The sequence below is a fragment of the Protopterus annectens genome, chromosome 7.part0 (assembly GCF_019279795.1).
Source record: "Protopterus annectens isolate FY-2018-M chromosome 7.part0, PAN1.0, whole genome shotgun sequence".
Classification (NCBI taxonomy): Eukaryota; Metazoa; Chordata; order Ceratodontiformes; family Protopteridae; genus Protopterus; species Protopterus annectens.
Window position 1 is genome coordinate 557,225,417 of NC_056739.1, and position 19,613 is coordinate 557,245,029.

The window sequence follows — 19,613 nt, forward strand, 5'->3', positions numbered from 1 at the left end:
TTCAAGGCTCCCGAGAGCACCCCAGCACTACCAGGTTATACCTCATACCATGCTTTTCGGCCCCAAAACTTGGACCGAACCACAAATGGAGGGGGAGTATCAATATTCGTCAAAGATACCCACACCTCCAGGTTGGTGGCATGGCACAAAACATCAGAGACTATCCATGTGCAACTAACAGTGGGTAAAACTGCCTTCCAGTTTATAGCTTGCTACAGACCACCCTCCCAAACCCAGGAACCCCACTCGGCCTTCCTGAGAACACTGGAAAATAAGAAGGTCTCTCCAAACACCATTAAATTGGGTGACTTCAACTACCCAAACATAGACTGAGAGCATTACTCTAGCTCCAACACCCTAGCCCAAAGGTTCCTAGAATTTATAAACTCAAATGCTATGGAACAACTTGTTACCACTCCCACAAGAGGGGAAAACATGCTGGACCTGATCATCACCAACATGGGGATTCTATGCCCCAGACCAGAAGTGTATCCCTCACTGGTAAGATCAGACCATAAACTAGTCTCACTGGATATTCACATCCTGACCCCACCCCCTGCCCAGAAAACCACAGTAAAAAACTTCTCTAAAGCAAATTTCACACTCCTCAAAACCGAGGTGGAATCCTTCAAATCCCACGGGCCTGTGGAAAATACGGCCCAGACTGCATAATCCTTTATAAAGGCATTCAATGAACACCTTCAGGAATGCATGGATCATGCAATCCCAAATAAAACCAAGACCCAATCCTCCAAAGGCAGACGTCCTGTCTGGTGGGCCCCAGCCATAAACAAACTATACAATAGAAGGAGGAAGCTACTACATGATAGAGCAAAATCCCAAAAAGGGAAGGCATCTCTGATCAGTATTAGCAAAAAACTACGGGCACTCATAAGATCGTCTAAGGCCAGCTTCGAAAGAAAAATTGCACAGGACACTAAGTATAATCACAAGGCTTTCTTTAGTTATGTTAGGAATCTGGGTGGGAATTCCCAGATATGCTCAGAATTAGTCCAAATGACAAAAAATGCACCAAACCCACAGACATTGCCAACATCCTAGCTGACAGGTTCAGTGCAAACTTCTCCCCCCCTCCCCACCAAAAGGGCAAATATCTATCTCAGCAGATTGTTGCCCCACTGACATCTCAGATGCTCAGGTAAGAGCCGCCCTCTCCAAAGCAAAAAACACAGCATCAATGGGACCAGACGGTGTCCCGGGCTGCATCCTACATGAACTCCAAGAAGAGTTAAACCCAAACATAAAACTACTGTTCAATCTCAGCCTTACTACAGGATATGTACCCAAAGAGTGGCGTACAGCAACAGTGGTCCCTCTCCACAAAGGTGGTGCCTCAATGGATCCTAGAAACTATCGCCCCATAAGCCTGACTAGCTTGGTCTGCAAAGCTATGGAAAGGATCATCATGGACCTCATAAATAAAGATATTGGGGACCTACAGACACTGGATCCTACCCAGTTCAGCTTTGTTAAGGGCAGATCCTGCCTTTTAAACCTGGTTGATTTCTTTGAAACAGTCACCAAGGCCATTGACGAGGGGAAGGTGGTCCACACAGCCTACCTGGACCTCGCAAAAGCCTTCGATACAATACCGCACTCGGGCATTATAGATAAGCTCACCAGCTTAAATATAAACCCCTATGTCACTAGATGGGTTGCAAACTGGCTCAAGGACAGAACCCACATGGTTAGAATTGCTGGAGCCATGTCAGACTCCAAACCAGTTACAAGTGGCATCCCACAAGGCTCAGTCCTGGGACCTCTCTTGTTCGGTATATATTTCTCGGAGGTACAGGCCAACACGGAAGGACTGTGGCTGACCAAGTTCGCAGATGACTGCAAACTGGGCACCATAATCGACTCTCCAGCCAACACAAGCATCCTCCAAAAGGGCCTCATAGAAACAGACAACTGGTGCCAGAGCCATGGCCTCAAGCTAAATGCCAAAAAGTGTATAGTCATCCCCATTGGCAAAAACAAAGTGCCCACAAAATATCACATAGGTGGTAATCCATTAAGTGCAGAAGAAGTAATTAGGGACCTGGGGACCCAAGTTGATACCAATCTATCATTTGACAACCACGTGGCCAAATTGGTTAGAAAAACATTTTATATAGCCCACCTAATCATGAAGGGATTCACATCTAGATCAGGGGAGGTCATCGCGCCTCTTTACTCATCCCTCATCAGGCCCATAATTGAGTACAATGCCCCTTTTGGGATGTACCTTACCAGACACCTGCAGCAACTGGAAAGACTCCAAAAGTACCTCACCAAGAGGATCAAAGGGCTCAAACAGATGCCATATGCTGCCTAGTTAAAGAAACTCCAGCTCTACTCAGTGGCATACCGCCTGCTCAGAGGTGATCTGTGCCTGACATATAAAGCCATGTCCAACCCGGAATTAATGGACATGCTGCACCTCAGAAAATCCAAATCCCATCAAGCTACGCGCTTGAGAGACTTGAACCTCAGCACTGAAATAAATAGGACATGCTGGAGGGACAGATTCATAACCCAGAGGCTCCTTCACTCAGGAATAAAATCCCAGTCCAGGTTAGGCAGAGTCCCTCATTGACTCTCTTCAAGAGGAATCTTGAAGAGTGGATGGGAGATCGTAGGTTTACCCCGGGTATCACTTCTGTGTCACTGTTAGACAGAGGCACAGTATACTAACCTCAAAAAAGGGCATAGCAAAATTAATTTAAAATGGGTGGTGAAAGCCAAACACACTCTGGCTAGGCTTATAAATGCCCTAGGGCAGATAGCCTAGTATGAACCTATGAACCTATGAACCTATATTCACCATAATGGTTATAGGGTCTTATGGTGAAAATATATGTTTATTTGATTAATTCTGTAAATTCTATAGATTGCAATTATTTATTCTGTGAGGAATTATGTATATTTAATATTTTAATATTTTAAATATTTATAGATTCATAAGGGAATCTGATTAATGCTTATTGGTATTTTGCCAACAAGGGGGCGGTTCTTCACCTTTAAAAGCAACTTCCTGACAGTATTTTTAATTCTTGAAAAAGTCTCTGAATAAGCAGAGACAAAAGCACTTGAATTATTGTTGCTCTAATTTGTCATTATTTTTTGTGAATAAAGTGCAATTTTAGTTGGACTCTCGACTGTGTATTCCAAGACTTGCTGATTTGAATTTTTCTGTTTGTAGCATGTTATATTATCAGCATGCTACTGAATCTGCACTGTAAAAGTGTAGTGTTACTTTAAATTGTAGTTCTCCTTATTTCTCCCTTATCCCTCCCCCTATGTCACTAGCAATGTATAAAACATATTATTTAACTATAACACCAAACAAGATGCAGCGAGGATAAATGGGCTGTTGGTAAAACAGTTCAAAAATATATCATAAAACATCCAAGAGACCAAACAATGTTGTAGGAAGTCACGACTTCATTGCTATTTAAAAGCTGGAATATCTTTTATTCATAAGGTAAGTGCTTTCATGGTGTCACCACCACTTCTTCAAACCATAACAGAAAAATGTTTTATGATATATTTTTGAACTGTTTTACCAACAGCCCATTTATCCTCACTGCATCTTGTTTGGTGTTATATTTATCGTGTTTTTGGTTGTAGCAAGGAGCAATGGCAGAAGGGAACATCAGCAGTCTCTTAAATAAGGATATTGGGATTGGACACACAAAGGAAATTCTGCAGACAACCTCAGGGTCGAAAGCAGAAAAACTATTAAACTTTGCTAAAGATCGCGAGAATCCCCTTCTCACATCTATATTCTTGAATAAGGATTCTGAAAATGAGAGAGATGAGATAGACTATGCTATTTTTATTAAGAATATACATAAAGTGGAAGATATTCTGTTTAAGATTAAGAGGTTGCAGGCACAGAGACATCATATGGAAGCCTGTTTAAGGAACTGTGCTATTCCAAGAGGCTTAAGAATTTTAAAGATGCCCAATCAAGGGGAACGTTGCCCTGAATTATTGTCCAGATGGCAGCAAGTTAATTTGGAGACCAGTTTCAATTACATACATCTCCTTATTGAGTTCTCTGAGAAAGAGGAGAGAGCATTACAAATAACACTCAATGAGGAACAAGAATATTTATTTTCAAAGTTTCCACAAAAGCTGGTAGAGAAAAAATTAGATGTGATTATAGAATCGGTATCCATTTTTGAAAACAAATTATTGCGCCAGAAATGGAACAAGTTGGAGAGAGATAAACGAGATTTTAAGGAAAATCAAATATTTGTTTGGCCCAAGACATACATGGAAAATCGGGGTATGAATAAAGATAAACGAACTGTTCGGTCCAATATAGAATCAAGTGACAATAACACTTTAAAAGAAACTGTGCCTTTAAATGAGCACTCTGAAGTACGTAAAAAAGCTTCCGTACCTTTGGTATCTGAGGTCACCAAAATGGTATCTACGAACATCACGCGATACTTGAATAAGGCATTTGAAAAGGCTGTGCTGTCCACATCGGAGGGAGCACCTATACAGAAGGTGGTAACAACGTCAAATCCAGAATTGGATTTTCAAGCATTTCCAATCAGGAAACGGTCGCTAAATCGAATGCAGGAACGGGATCATTCATACAGCAGAGGTCGAACCAACAGGAAGGAACACATATCGCCAGGATATCAGCAAGCGAAAAGGAGATGGGAGACAAGTTCCCCTTAGTGTAGAATATATCGCAAAGGAAACTTACTGAGCACGAATTCAGTGTCCTTAACAAAGGACTATTGATTATTCCCACACAGAACGTGGATATAACAGACACAATTATTGACTTGAAAATATTTGGCAGGAATGTATTGTTGAAACTGTTGTTTAAGGATCAACATGGTGGTAAGGAAATGGTTTTTAGGAAGCCTACTACGTTTATACCTCCCAGTAATCCGGTGGTGGATTTTTTTTACAACTTTGTGAGAATGATTTGTTTGAAGCGTTTTACAAACAACATAATGGAGGTAAGAATTTTAATTTGAGTTACAGTGAGTATGAGGCCTTGAAGACACTACGGATGGATGATGAAATAATCATTAAACAAGCTGATAAGGGGGGTTTAGTAGTAGTAATGGATAAGAACTACTACTATTGTAGGATGTATGAAATGTTGGGTGATGCTAATGTATATTCTGAAATAAGCATGAATACAATGAATGTTATGCTGAGGAGAATGGATGAAATGCTCTATGTGAACCTTTTGAATAATGAAATTACACTAGATTTATATAATTATTTTAAAGTGGAACACCTGAGAATACCTAGTATACATGGTTTACCAAAGGTTCACAAAAATCCAACAGAGCCACCCATGAGACCAATTGTCTCTGGGGATGGATGGAGTACACAACCTATATCGATATTTGTGAAAAAACAGTTGAGGCAGATTGTCAATAAAAACAAATACATATTGAGAGACTCCCAACATTTTTTAGAAGATCTTTTTGGATTTTTAGAGCTAGAGGAAGGTAGTCATAGAATGTTACTAGTAACTTTGGATGTCCACTCACTTTTTACTTCAATTCCCAGTAAAGAGGGAGTTGAATATTTAAGGGAATATTTAATTAATGAAAGTGATGAGAAGCATGCAAAAATTGATTTGATTAGCCATCTTATGGAATTGATTTTGAGCAATAATGTCATGTTATTTGAACATCAGTTATACCTACAGAAAGATGGAGTGGCGATGGGCACCCCATCAGCGAACAGTTATGCTAACATAGTGATGGCCAATTGGGAGAATAAATATATTTTGAATAATGACAACTGGCCGCAACTCAGATTTTATAGGTGCTTTGTAGACGATCTTTTTATGTTATGGCAAGGTGATAGAAATATGTTAACTACTTTCCATACATATATTAATCAAAGCACTCAGTTTTTGAAATTTTCCATCAAAAGTTCTTATGATGAGTTGGATTTTTTAGATGTAAAGATAATGTGTAACACAGAGGGTGAATTTTTAACTAGGGTACATAGAAAAGATTGTCATAGAAATGCAATTTTATACAGGGGAAGCATGCACCCCCAACATATCTTTAGAAATGTAGTCAAGGGGCAGACCTTACGGACTTCGAGGTTAACTGCCAAGGATGATGATTTTAAATGTGAACTTACTGAATTTAAGGAAAGGTTGTCAAGGAGGGGCTATAATGACTCACATACAGAAGGAATACTAGAAGGGGCTGGTGATTGGAGAAAAAATATAGGTAAACCCTATTTTTCATCTAAAACAACTTCAGATAGAATAGTTTCATTGAAAAGTAAGGTGAACACAGGAGTAAGGGTGCCAACATACTATACTAGAAATACACATATAGTAACTGATGTAATAAGGAAACACGGGCCTATTTTAGTATCAGATCACGAACTTAGGAATATAGTAGGGGATAAACCGAATTTTCTTTTTAAGAGCAGAAAAACAATAAAGTGATGCTGTGTTATCCAAGGGGAACAACAATGAAGAATGATAGTAGAAGAGGTACTAGCACCTGTAATGCATGTAACCAGTGTTATTATATAGACACTACCAACAGTTTTAACCATCCTGATACAGGACGAACACTGTCCTTTCAAGTGTCAGCTGACTGCAATTCAATGAATATAGTCTATTTGGCAATATGCAATGCATATTATGTGGGAAAAACAAATAGAAAATTCAGGTATAGGATAAGGGAACATATAAATAATATTAGGAAAGGGACCCTTACCAATGCGCTCACGAAACATGTTAGTCAGGAGGGACAGCAGCACACATTTAGATTTTTAGCAATAGAAGAAATAAAGAAAAATGAAAGAGGGGGAGATATATCCAACTATACTGAGACTTCAGAAATTAGGTGGATAATCAGGCTAAAAGCAGACAGAGGAAAGGGACTCAATGAGTTTCTATAAGACCTATTCTGAAGAATAGGAAACTTTTCAAATAGTTTTATTTTTTTAGTAGGCTGTATGGGAAATGAATGTTTTTTTGACATAATACTACATATTATTTTTTTTGTCAGGTATATGCTCCATGTATTTTTTTGTTAGATGTATTTTTATACATGTTTTAGTTTTTATATTATCAGTTAGGATGACAGGAAACTTTCTTGTTTTCACAACTTGAGTAGTAATGAATGAAGTAATACTCAAGTGATTTTACTTACAGAATATTGGGAGCATGGAATTTTATTGTTTGTATGTCTTTAAGAATGTTAAATGCATTGAAGTTTGCTATTGGTCCATTTGAATTAATTGGAGAGAGCATATATATGTTTTGTGAAGTACTGTTCTCTGTTAAGGTTTGAAGAAGTGGTGGTGACACCATGAAAGTGCTTACCTTATGAATAAAAGATATTCCAGCTTTTAAATAGCACTGAAGTCGTGACTTCCTGCAACATTGTTTGATCTGTTGGATGTTTTATGATATATTATTTAACTATGTTTTACTTACATTGCAGTTGTTTATTTTGTATTAAAAAGGTAAATGGAATCATTATTCCTGTTCATTTGTGAAGGAAAGCTAAAAAACAGGTCCTATGCGTGCTTGTAAGCTTGTTGATGATGTCACCATCAGAGCGACAGTGTGGTGTGAGACGAAGAGGTTAAAGAAGCTTTTCGTGGGTCATTCTGATCATGGGAAACCTCTAAAAGCTTCTCCTTGTCTTGTGAACTCAGCAGAAACATTAATGACAATAATACAAGAAATTGTAAAGAAAATGGGTGCTTCTCAAAGCAGGGAGGGGTGGGAACATTTTTTTATGCTTTTTTACACTAGAACACCAGGACTGAGGTAAAAACTATAATGGAGAGTGAAATAATCAAAAACGAAGATGTACAATACCCCCATGTAGAAAAATATTCATGTACACATCAATACATTATCCAGAACAGTTCCCGATTTTATAAAATACACTTCTAATTCACCACAACAGTTAATATCCCATATATATTCCCCCCATTATTTTCCTTTTTTGTTTTTTATTTATAAACACTGGTACTATTTAAAAACATATCTAAACCAACAAAAAGAAAGAAAAAACATTCCTAGATGTTTGTTTTAGAGTCTCGTTTCAGTTTAAAACTTGTATGGATTTATATTACCTGATGTTACTTAAATATATGAAAGCTGTTATTTGTTAATAACTTTGTTTTACATTTCTAAATGACATGCTTTATATTGTAATCCGTACTGGTCTTATTAATGCTGTTGATAGCAATATAGGAATGCTAAATTATAAGGATGACTTTAAGTATATCATATTGCTGTAGTTTGCTTTAGTTTACTTATAACTTTCAAATTTCACTTTTTTCTCTTATAATGAGTAAAGGAAATATTGTATTAAAATGGTCTATTAACTAGTATTTATGAAAAATATAATGCATAAGTCTGAACATATAAAATAAAAAGTATGTACCTGTATTCAGTGAAGAGTATTAAGTAGAAGTTTGATGACAATATGAACATGTGAAATTTACTATATTTATTTGTCCTTCAGTTTTTTTTTCTGTTCGACTACTTTCCATTCATTTTTTTCTGCATTTCTCTTAGGTGCACTATTAGCCCAGTCCATAACTTCTACTTGTCATAGTGTGTTGTTAAGCAGGTATTTTGTTGCAGTTTCTAGGGAGTCAAATATTTTGATGCCATCAGGAAGGAAGATCTTCAGTCTTGCTGGGTATAGTAGATGGGTTTAAATAGTTTTTTCTTCAGTGCTTTTATAATGGGATAAAATTCTCTTCTTTTTGCAACTGCAGTTGAAAAGTAGTCATTGTCAAATCTGATAATTGAACCTTGGTATTTTATTGGGGATTTGTCCACGCTGTTTTTATATCAGTTCTTTATCTTGAGAGGAAAACATCTTCATAATAATGGATCTTGGTCTAGGTTTTGTTGAAGTTGATGTTTCATTTATTGTTAAAGACATATGAGCTCATTAAATACCATAGGATAGTGATTCAGGCAGTTGAAGTATAGTTGGCATCAAGGTGGTAAGAAAGTTAATAATATGTTCACCTTCTGCTTTCTCTGGTAGTCCGTAAATATGAAGATTGCTTCTCCTGCGCCTATTTCCAGGTCATCCAATTTTTCCATTAAGAAGTTGTTTTGCTTTAATAAAAATTCCGAGTGATCTTCTTCTGCTAGTCTGTTTTCCATGTCATTAAGGGATTGTTCCATTACTGTTATTTGAATCTTCTACTGCTTAATAATCTCCTGTAATTTTTCAAGTTGTCAGGATCATTTATCTTTGAAAGTGTCCAACTTATTATCAATTTTATCTATCTTCAAAGATATGTCCTGTATATTTGTCAGCAAAGAATGTAATTCCTTTTTTAGTGAGGAGTCTTGAGTTGTAGTCTTGGAGTGACTCTTCAGTAGAACTCCAAATGTTTTAGTAGTAAACTGGTAATGGTTAAATCAGGCAAAAATCATTTTTAAAAGAAAATTCCTGTCAGAAATGTATTTTAGGTCAGAGAGCTCTTGAAATATGCTGCTACCAGTTCACCATCTTGGCCATGCCACCCAAGTTTACAACTCTTAACTTCCTGTTGATGTACATCTCAGCTCTTTCTCATGTGTACTGTATGTTTCTCAGTCCCCACAGAAAATGAGGTCTTAACTTGGTCAACAAAATTGAAATATATTTTGGTGTGTTTGGGTGTCTCTATATACCAAAGTTGTATTCTTTCTGCTACAGCTTGTCATACCTCTATTCCTGCTCCTTCATATTCTGACAAAATGGTTTTGCTTCTTGGATGTCTACCCTTTCGGTGACCATAAAACCTATATAAGTACTGCCTACTACAATAGCTGTATTCCATTTTTTTACTTTTCTGGCTTAAGTTCCTTTCATTAAATCATTTATCTTCATCAACAGTTACTTCACACTGTCATGTTAATAATTTTGACTGTGCATTCCTTGCTTTTTTTATCTTACTTCTCTCACATTTCTATGGATCTTATGTCTGGCACTGGTAATGTCTTTCTCCTTGCCTAAGGACCATGATTGCATGAGTTAATTGCAAGAGTTTTTAATTATTGTAGTACATGCATGTGGATTCATAGGAATCAAATTTAACAGAAAAAAACTTTATTAGCTTAACATGCCATAAAATGTTTTTTTTTTTTTTTTTTTTTGTTAAATGGGGGCTTTCCTTCCACACCCCTTACTACAACAGTAGAGAAAAAGGAAAAATAAAATGCACAGTGAATCACTGCTGATGTCCAAATATTTCTATGTAGAAAATAAGTGATTTCAGCTATATGCAACAATAAAATAGTCATCTTATTAAAATAAACTGTTGAGATAGTTATTTTCTTAGTCATCATTTTATGTGCTGCAATTCACAGTTGCATAAACATGTGTCGTGAACCATTTCAGTTCACTCTTTGAGGCTAGTATTTTAAAATCCCCCTTGACAAGTCAGCACAAAAATAGTTTTTGATATTATGACCCAGATCCATATATTTTTGTGAACCCTACTGAATGGGCTGCCTTACACATATGAGCATTACCATAATTCCTTCTTATCTCAGTCCCCTCTAATACTGATTGCATACCTCCTTGCCAGAACTTTAATATTCATGGATGATCCTACAAAGGAACTGTTTCTTGTAAACACAAATTCTTTTAACATGTCTCCACATCCTTTCAATAAGCTTCCTTTATCCATCGAGCCCATATCATTACCCCCCATGTATAATCAAAATGGTTACCTATCAAAACATCTACTCCTCATAACATCTAAACTCAAAACATCAAGACCATAACATCTAAACTTTAAAACATCTAAAAATCATAACATTGAATTTCAAAACATTGAAAACTACAAAGCAACTATAAATATCCCACGTACTATTTACTACGTGGGATGAGGAGCCCCCTGCATCCCCCAAGTGGGGGGCTCTTCCCCCCACACCCCCCATAAATTAAATATACCAACTCCAAGGTTGCACTACAGTGTGGGAGAAACTTAATTTCCTAACTCCACTGTAGTGCAGCCTCAGAGTTGGTATATTTAATTTATGGGGGGGTGGGGGATGAAGGGGGGCTTGTCCCCTTGCAGAAACATAATAAACAGTGCATGGGATGTGATTTATAGTTTCTTTGTAGTTTTCAATGTTTTGAGATTCAATGTTATGAGTTTTAAATGTTTTGAAGTTTAGATGTTATGGTCATGATGTTTTGGGTTTAGATGTTATGACCATTCGATGTTTTGATAGGTAACCATCAAAACACCTGTCTTATCAAATCTGTCTAATCCCACTGATGCCCTTCAGATAGACCTGGATACCATGAAATGGAAGCTTAACTACTTCCCTTCTAGTAGTGCTCACTTATCTGCCTAAAAACAGAAGGAATGAACCAATTAGAAAGACTTAGATGCGGAGTTCAAGATGGCTGCTGTTCTGTAAGCACTGACAACATCTAGCTCTCTAAAATATCATGGATTAAAATAAACCCAGAAGGCATCACAGAATAAAAAATGCAGAAATAAGATTGAACATCTATTCCAGATAACAAACAGCAATCAAAGGAAGAAAAAATAGCAGCAGATTCCTTTTAAAAACAACAGGATTATCGAAGATCTTAGAAACAACTGAAGCCATGTGGTACTGAGGCCCTGCACTCATATATAAAGTCTGTAAAAGTACCAAGAAGCAGGATGTCAAAGGAAGAAAATAATATGGACACTGTAACAACTAAAACCAAATTCTCGATACTAGCCTCACCAGATAAAGATACAACTCCAAAAAGACTAAGGACAAATAATCAGGTAATACTAAATCTACAGGCAAAACCATGGCAGGCCAGCCAACTAACCTGGAAGACATTAAAACTGCTTTATTACCTATTCAGCAAGCAATACAGGAACTATCTTTACAATTTCAAGCATTTGATGATTCATTTAATCAAATGCTAACTAGAATGGAAAAATCTGAGGCAAAAATACTAGAAAATTAAATAAAATAGACTATATTGCTCATAGAAGTGATTTCCATGACAAAGATCTGCAAAGTCTACAAACAAAAATAACAGACCTTGAGGCAAAGTCACAAAGAAACAACATTATCATTAGAGGAATCCCTGAAACTGTGTCACATAATAATCTGATACCAACTATCAAACTCATAATAAAATCCCTGCTGGATGACCCTGAAGAAACTCAGTAAATGATAATAGAGAGAGCCCACAGTGCTCTGAGAAAAACACAATCCTCACTGAGACCAAGACCAAGACCTGTTTATATTAAAATATTAAACTAACAAGATGTAAATAAAATCCTATTTGAAGTCAAGAAGAAAGGTACACTCACCCGGAGTAATTTCCTTTGCTCAGGACCTTCCCATCCAGATAAGGCAAAGAAGACAACAAAAGAAAAATCAAATTCCAGATGAAATATCCAAATCAACTAATTTTCAATGTTAAAGAGGTTAAATACATGGTCGCTAACCCCAAAGAGGCAAAAGAGACATTCCTATCTGTTTTCAAGCAGATTCCACCTCCAGAAATGAAATAAAACAAGAAAAAATTGCAGGCGTCCCTCAAGTGAAAAACGGACCAATTCATGACCATTTTGGATGGGATTCAACCCTGAGAGCTTCCCCTTACTGCCTAGGCCCTTAAATCAATGAATGTAGCCATGAGGAGCACAGGAAAGGGAAAAGAAAAATGGGTAGGAACCAAAATTCAACTGCAGTTTCCAATGCTTGATTTATAGGAAGGAACCACCTCCTGGGGCTCTGGTATGCATAATCATTCCCCCTTCAACCTCAAGGACTCCACTACAAACTAAAAATGACCTGGAATGAAGATGAAGCAAGTTTATCTTGCCATAGACACCCATAAATCAACCTAAACAAGCTGATAAGGTAAACCAGACTGAAAGATAACCAGAAACCTGCAAAGCAAGAATCTAAAGAATAAGGTATGATTTTACCAAAACAACCAATAAGACTGTGAATCTCTTACTAAGACTTATCATAAACAATCCAAACTTTATTACTACATGAGAGACTGTCAGAACCAGCCTATCTTAAGGATGTATGACAGAAATAATGATGTTTGACTTGAATAAAGATAAAGTGTAAATACATTTTAGAAAAGGAAAATACAAGAACACACAACTATAAACTATTTGACTGCAGGAAATATAAACATAATCTAAATATGTAGCCTTTGGCAGAATATAGACCTGGCTAAGATTAAAAACATTTTTTCTCTCTCTTCCCTTCATTTTCCTACTACTGATTATAGGTGCCAATAACGTTTTTTTTTCCTGGAATCTGCTACAGATTGGCACTGAAGTCTGTATAGGCACCGAAGTAGGGGAGAAAAACTGTTTTAAGGAGAGGGGAAGGTAAGAGACAAATAAGGAAAAGGAAAATGTAAACAAGACAAATCTGCCTTAAAATTCATGCTACATTGTTGTATATCTTGTTATAGCTAACTGAGGATTTGAATGCTAACATGTTGTTTAAAAATGCATTATTAGAAGGAATAAGCTGCATGCTAAAAAGCTATAAGTTCTGTGCTGTAACCATAACACTATAATTGTATAATAGTTTTAAGGAAGAGACAAGGGATATTTCACAGCAGTGATTTTTAGGGTACTAGTTTGTTAAGCTTTGTCCATAGTGTATATAGTAACATAAGGGGGCTAACATGCTTTCAACCTACACACAAAGAGAAAACACAACCAAAGATCAGAGGGAAACAAAGTATACATTAATTTATCACTTTATTCCCCCTTTTATTCCTGGTCCAGGGGTACAGTGGGTAGGCACAGGGTAGAGACAGGAATAGTTAGATGCTTTCCAAAAACATATATCAACATCACGTACAAAGACCATAAAACCAAACTAGCATACAAGTCATGTAGAACACACATACTTAATGAAATACATGTGAGAAATAGAGATGTGGAATGTTAAAGGACTCCAAAATAAAGATAAAAGAAAACTATTTTTGCATCTTACCCTGAAAACCAAAGCCAATCTTATATTAATACAAGAAACACACTTAACTACAGAACAATGGACAGAAATTGGGGAAAAAATCCATAAGACAAATGATAGCAACAGGGGATAAAAGTAACAGTGCTGGGGTTGCCTTAATAATTAAAAATCAATTCCAAGACAAGATACTTGAGACTAAGGCAGACAAAGAGGGAAGATGGTGTTATGTAACATTTACCAACCCAGGATTACCAAAACCTATAATGGTGCTTAATCTATATGCACCCTGTAGCAACCAACATCACTTTTTTATGTCACTTTACCCAATTCTAAACCAACTTAAAGATCACTACCTAATAATTGGGGGTGACTGGAACACATATCAAAACCCAGAAAAAGACAAATCTAACCCGATTAAAACACATAATAAACAAGTCACAATAGCTCTAAATGAACTTAAACAAGACTTTAAACTCTATGACCCTTTTAAATATGGGAATAATGAGAATAAGTCTGGGAAATTCACATTCTACTAGCAGTGCCACAAAATGTGGTCAAGAATAGACTTCTTTTTAATCACATACATACTCATTAACATGGATCTAACAACAGTTATACACACTAGATTTTTCTTGGATCATTCCAAAGTCAAATTGTTTATCAACTGGGACAAAAAACTGTACTTAGCTAATAGAGATAATAGCTGTTCATTGAATCCTAACCTGCTCATCAAAACAAACGTAATAAAAGAAGTTGAAGAAATATTAAAGACAACTCTTGCAAATATCTCCAGATCCCAAGTCCCAATAGACATAGAATGGGCTGCAGCCAAATCACAAATCAGAGGAACATTCATCAAAAAAGCAGCATATTATAAAAAAATACAACTAAAAGAGGAGTATACATTGAAAGGGAAAATAGGACAACTGGAAATAGAACTACTAAATAACCCTAACAGCCAAACTGAAGTTGATCTCCTAAAACTACAAAGAGATCTTTATATGTTAGAAACCAGAAATCTATCATTTTATAAGGTAAGAATGTCAGCTAATTATGCAGAGGAAGCCCAAATACCATCCAGAGCTTTGGCCATAATCATCTCTTAACACAAAACCACCTCAAATATATCAGAAATAAATTATAAGGACAAAAACTACACAAGAAATGAAGAAATTATAAAAGTATTCACACAAATATACTCACAAATCTATGGAGAACAAACATTACAAATCTCTAAGGAAGATAGAGAGCGTTTTCTTCAAAAACTAAAATTCCCTAAACTAGATTTAGATCAACAAAAAAAACTAACGTAACGTATTTCCATCAATGAGATAAGAACAACAATTAAACATTTAAAGTCACACAAGGCTCCAGGACCGGATGGACTTACTTCAGAATTTTATAAAACTTTCACCCCCCCCCAATTGCTAAACTACTATATTATGTGCTGAACTATATAATAGATAACATCATAAATGATATTCACTTCAATGCCTCCAAAACTATTTTCATACTATATGCAGACTCCAAAAACCCAAATAGTTATAGACCCATCTCTCTTCTAAATATAGATACAAAGATTCTGACCTCAGTACTTGCAAATAGATTAAAAAACCTGATAGAGAAAATAATTTCTTCAGAGCAATCTGGGTTCACACCACAAAGACAGACCAGCGACAACACTCTACCGTTGGATGCATTAATACCTTTGGCAAATCAGAGGAATATTAATATCTATGCAATGGTAGCAGATGCCCACGAGCAATTTGACATGGTCATCCTAGAATTTTTACTCCAAACATTACCTTATTTTGACATACCTATCAGTTTCATTCAGATCATCCAAATTCTCTATATGTAAATAAAACATGGTCAAACAGAATTATGATAAAAAATGGAACAAGACAAGAATGTTCATTATCGCCCTTTCTATTCAACCTATACCTAGAACCCCTGTTTCTTTATATTAAACAAAACACATACCATAACCCCCCCCCTCAACACACAGCTTCAAAATATATATCACTGCCTTCACAGATGATCTGAACATATGCTTCACTACACCAAACTCAGACATAACCAAAATAATAACTGCAATTGAACAATTTTCAATCATGTCTAACTACAAATTAAACCTCAGTAAAACGAATATCTTCCCTTTAAGGCTGCCCAAATGTATCTCATTAACACCACTAATAGATACAATAAAAATTAAAGAAGAAACTAAATATCTGGGAATTACTTTCTTCCAGAGCAACAAGGAATTCCACCAGTATAACAAAACGTTAAATGGCAAAGCATAATGCAAGACTGTAAAAGGTGGAATAACCTTAAGCTACCATTTCTGGGCAAAGTATCAATAATCAAAATGAACATTGTACCTAGACTAACATATATATATTCATGACATCACAGATAACTACTATACATTATAAAATTTTCAAACAAATTCATACCTTCCTAGCAAAATTCATATCGGAACCCCCCCAAAAAAAAACAGAATCTCATATCAGAAACTAACACTTCTCAAGAGCAAAGGGGGTCTGAACCTGCCAGATTTTAAAACGTATTACTCTATTATCAACACTAACAGAATATTGAGAATAGCAGAACATAACTCTACAATGAAAACTTGGTCACCTCTTTGGGTGACAATATTCTATAGGTACATTAAAGAACTAGGCATCAATCCCAAAGTGCTTCCCTTTTTAAACAAAAAGATTTAGAAACCTATAACATTATAGATCTCTTAAAACATTCTATAAATATAACACAAAACTCTTTCATTCCTTAAACCTTGGGCAAGCTATGGTAACACTACAACCCCTCCATAAAAATCCAAATCTAAAAATAAATAACAAGATGCTTGACCTTGACTCTTTTTCTCGATTAAAAGACAAAAAATCCAACATGTCTACCCATACTTTAACTGTACAACCCAAGAAATGAGAAGTAACCTAAATCTACCCAAATCATATATAATAATTCTAAGACAAATTAAAGAGTTGTTTTCCAGCTACCTCCAAAACTTTACTATACATAATAGTGACATGGAAAACTGTACTCTGCTTTGGAAGACCATTCTTACAACAAGGAAAACAATATCTAACTCATATAAAATGAGAGGCGAAATCAAATTTCAGAAGGACCTACTTTTCTCTAACTATTGGAGAAAATTAAAACCATCCATAGATGACCAACAAATAAGTCATGCAATCAATCTAACACTGAAAAGTATACCCCTTAAAAAACTGTCATATACGCAGCTCATGATAAATAATAATGCATATTTCACACCTGCAATACTCCACAAATTCAGTGCATCCAAATCACCATACTGCCCATACTGTAAGGACCAGGAAGCAGACCTAATGCATATATTTTGGAGTTGCAAATGTGTGTACAAACTCTGGAATTCCTTCAAGATACAACTGAAAAAAAATGGGATATCAAACATCAACACTAACATGGGAATTTACCCTTCTACATATTCGCTCATCTAACATATCAGGAAAACAAGCAAATATAATAATTTTCTTACTAATGAAGCTATACATAGCTCTCAAATGGTTAGACCCTACAAATATATCTTGGGAGGGATTAAAGAAAATAGCTGTAAAACATCTTTTAGCCCATAAAATAATACTGGATAAAAGAAACAAAAATATGAAAGCCTGCGAAATTTGGGAGCAAGCCTTTAACATCATATTAGCATAAAACATCATACATACTACATAGTAACAAGGTACAAAGGAACCTAGAAATATACACATGATCACACAGCTAAACTATGGACTTGAAATCCTTATTGCATGTGCTGTTTTCATAACAATGAAACTGAATGAGAAAGGGTCTATGTCAATTATTTGAATGCTTAAAATGTCAAACGTTATATGGTCGAGACCATATGTTCGACATTTCAAGTGTTCGAAGGTCGACTTTTAATGGTGCCGTACAGTGCAGAATGGGAGAATTTCCCTTTTCTGCACTGAAGTGCGGTCTCGGAGTTGGCATATTTAAGTAGGGGGGTGTCGGGGGTGCAGACCCCCATGTGGGGGTGCTGGGGGGCTTGCCCTCCTGCTCGCACTGTTAGTGTATGTTTTTCTTTTCTTATCTTTTTTTTTATTAGATATTCAAACTTCCAAATATCAACCATATGGTATTCAAAATTTTGGAATTTCGAATATTTGACATAGACCCATGAGAAAGCATATTTGTATATAGTGTAAATAGATATGTTTTATGACCTACATATTACTATGTTGACTATAATGTATAACACTCACTGATGGTCATGCTGTAAAAATGGAAATTATTGTGTTTTATATAAATGAAAAAATGAAAATAAAAATCATTGAAAAAAAAAAAGAAAGACTTAATGCCAAATAATTACCTCCATTTTACCTTGCAACTCTTTGACCACCTTTCTTTCTTTATATTATTTAAATAAATATTTAACATACTACAGGAAAGCAATAACATCCATCTGCCCACCCTCTTAATTCACCTCAGCTGAAGACTCTTCTTTAGTTAGGAGTGAAGTCCACTTATTGCTGAAGGAACTGATTGCTAAATGGCTTTGGTTGACATCTACCTTTTCTGGTATTCTTTCAAAGCCAACTGCATCTGTTACTATTCAAAATCCTTCACTTAGAGTATTATAAATGTCTGATATGAGGACCAAATTTCTTAATTATGCATGTGTGGCCACTTAACTGGACAAACTAACTCTGTCTTCCTTTTGAACAAATTAACTCTGTCTTCTCTCTTCCCAATGTAATGTGCTACTACTTACCAAACTGATAATTTTTGGAAGTCCTCATACAGATAATTTGACTGTCATTTGCAATTAAGACATTGCCAAAATTAAGGGCTGAGGGCTTTCTAATCCTTCACTCTCACAAAATCACACTAATTCAAAATGGTCCATAATGTAATATGAAATAGGACCAAAATTGTAGCAATGGAAACGTAGTCATTACTAACTCTGCAGTGATCCTATGACAGCATCACTCAGTATTTGTTTCTAGTCTACGCAATGTATACAAAAACATACCCACTCGTTTACTGCCCATCACAAAATGCAGTACTGCTAAGGCCAGAAAGGAAAAACTTGAGGCAACAAAGTGTAATGAAATCATTCTGACTGACAGACTTAATTGCCATTTATGGACCAAGTGCCTCAGCATCAGGCCAACAGATTCTCTCATTCCCATCCTTATAACTCTCTCACAAAGGCTTCAAGGGCCTCACCAGCCCAATTATAAGCCTTGCTGGTACTAGGAGTTCACAACCCTTTCATCAATAGACCTACTCGCCTACCTTCTTCAACTTCATTACCTCCTAAAGAAAAAATGATCAGAACTGTTCTGCTTCTGGTACCAAGGCCTGAAACCTGCACAGCTGATATTGAGAATAAAAAGTCAGCGACTCCTTTGCTTGTTACTTATAACTTTCAGAAAAGAACATGTTAATACTCAAGCTGTGTAATACAAACCCTTCCAGTAAACCCTGCACTCCAGCTAATTTAACTGACCTAATAACCAGTGTTTAGAACACCATGTAGTTATCTGATTAAGGTTCTACTTTCTTGTAACAGATCAACTCACACCACTGTGGTTGCCCAAATGGACATGAATTCCAA

General features: G+C 36.1%; 1 protein-coding gene across 4 annotated transcripts in view; it reads right to left on the reverse strand.

Annotated features, from left to right (window-relative positions):
• LOC122806592 (basement membrane-specific heparan sulfate proteoglycan core protein-like) overlaps positions 1-19,613 on the reverse strand; it is a 1,657,353-nt gene that overhangs the window by 628,423 nt on the left and 1,009,317 nt on the right. The window lies entirely within an intron of this gene.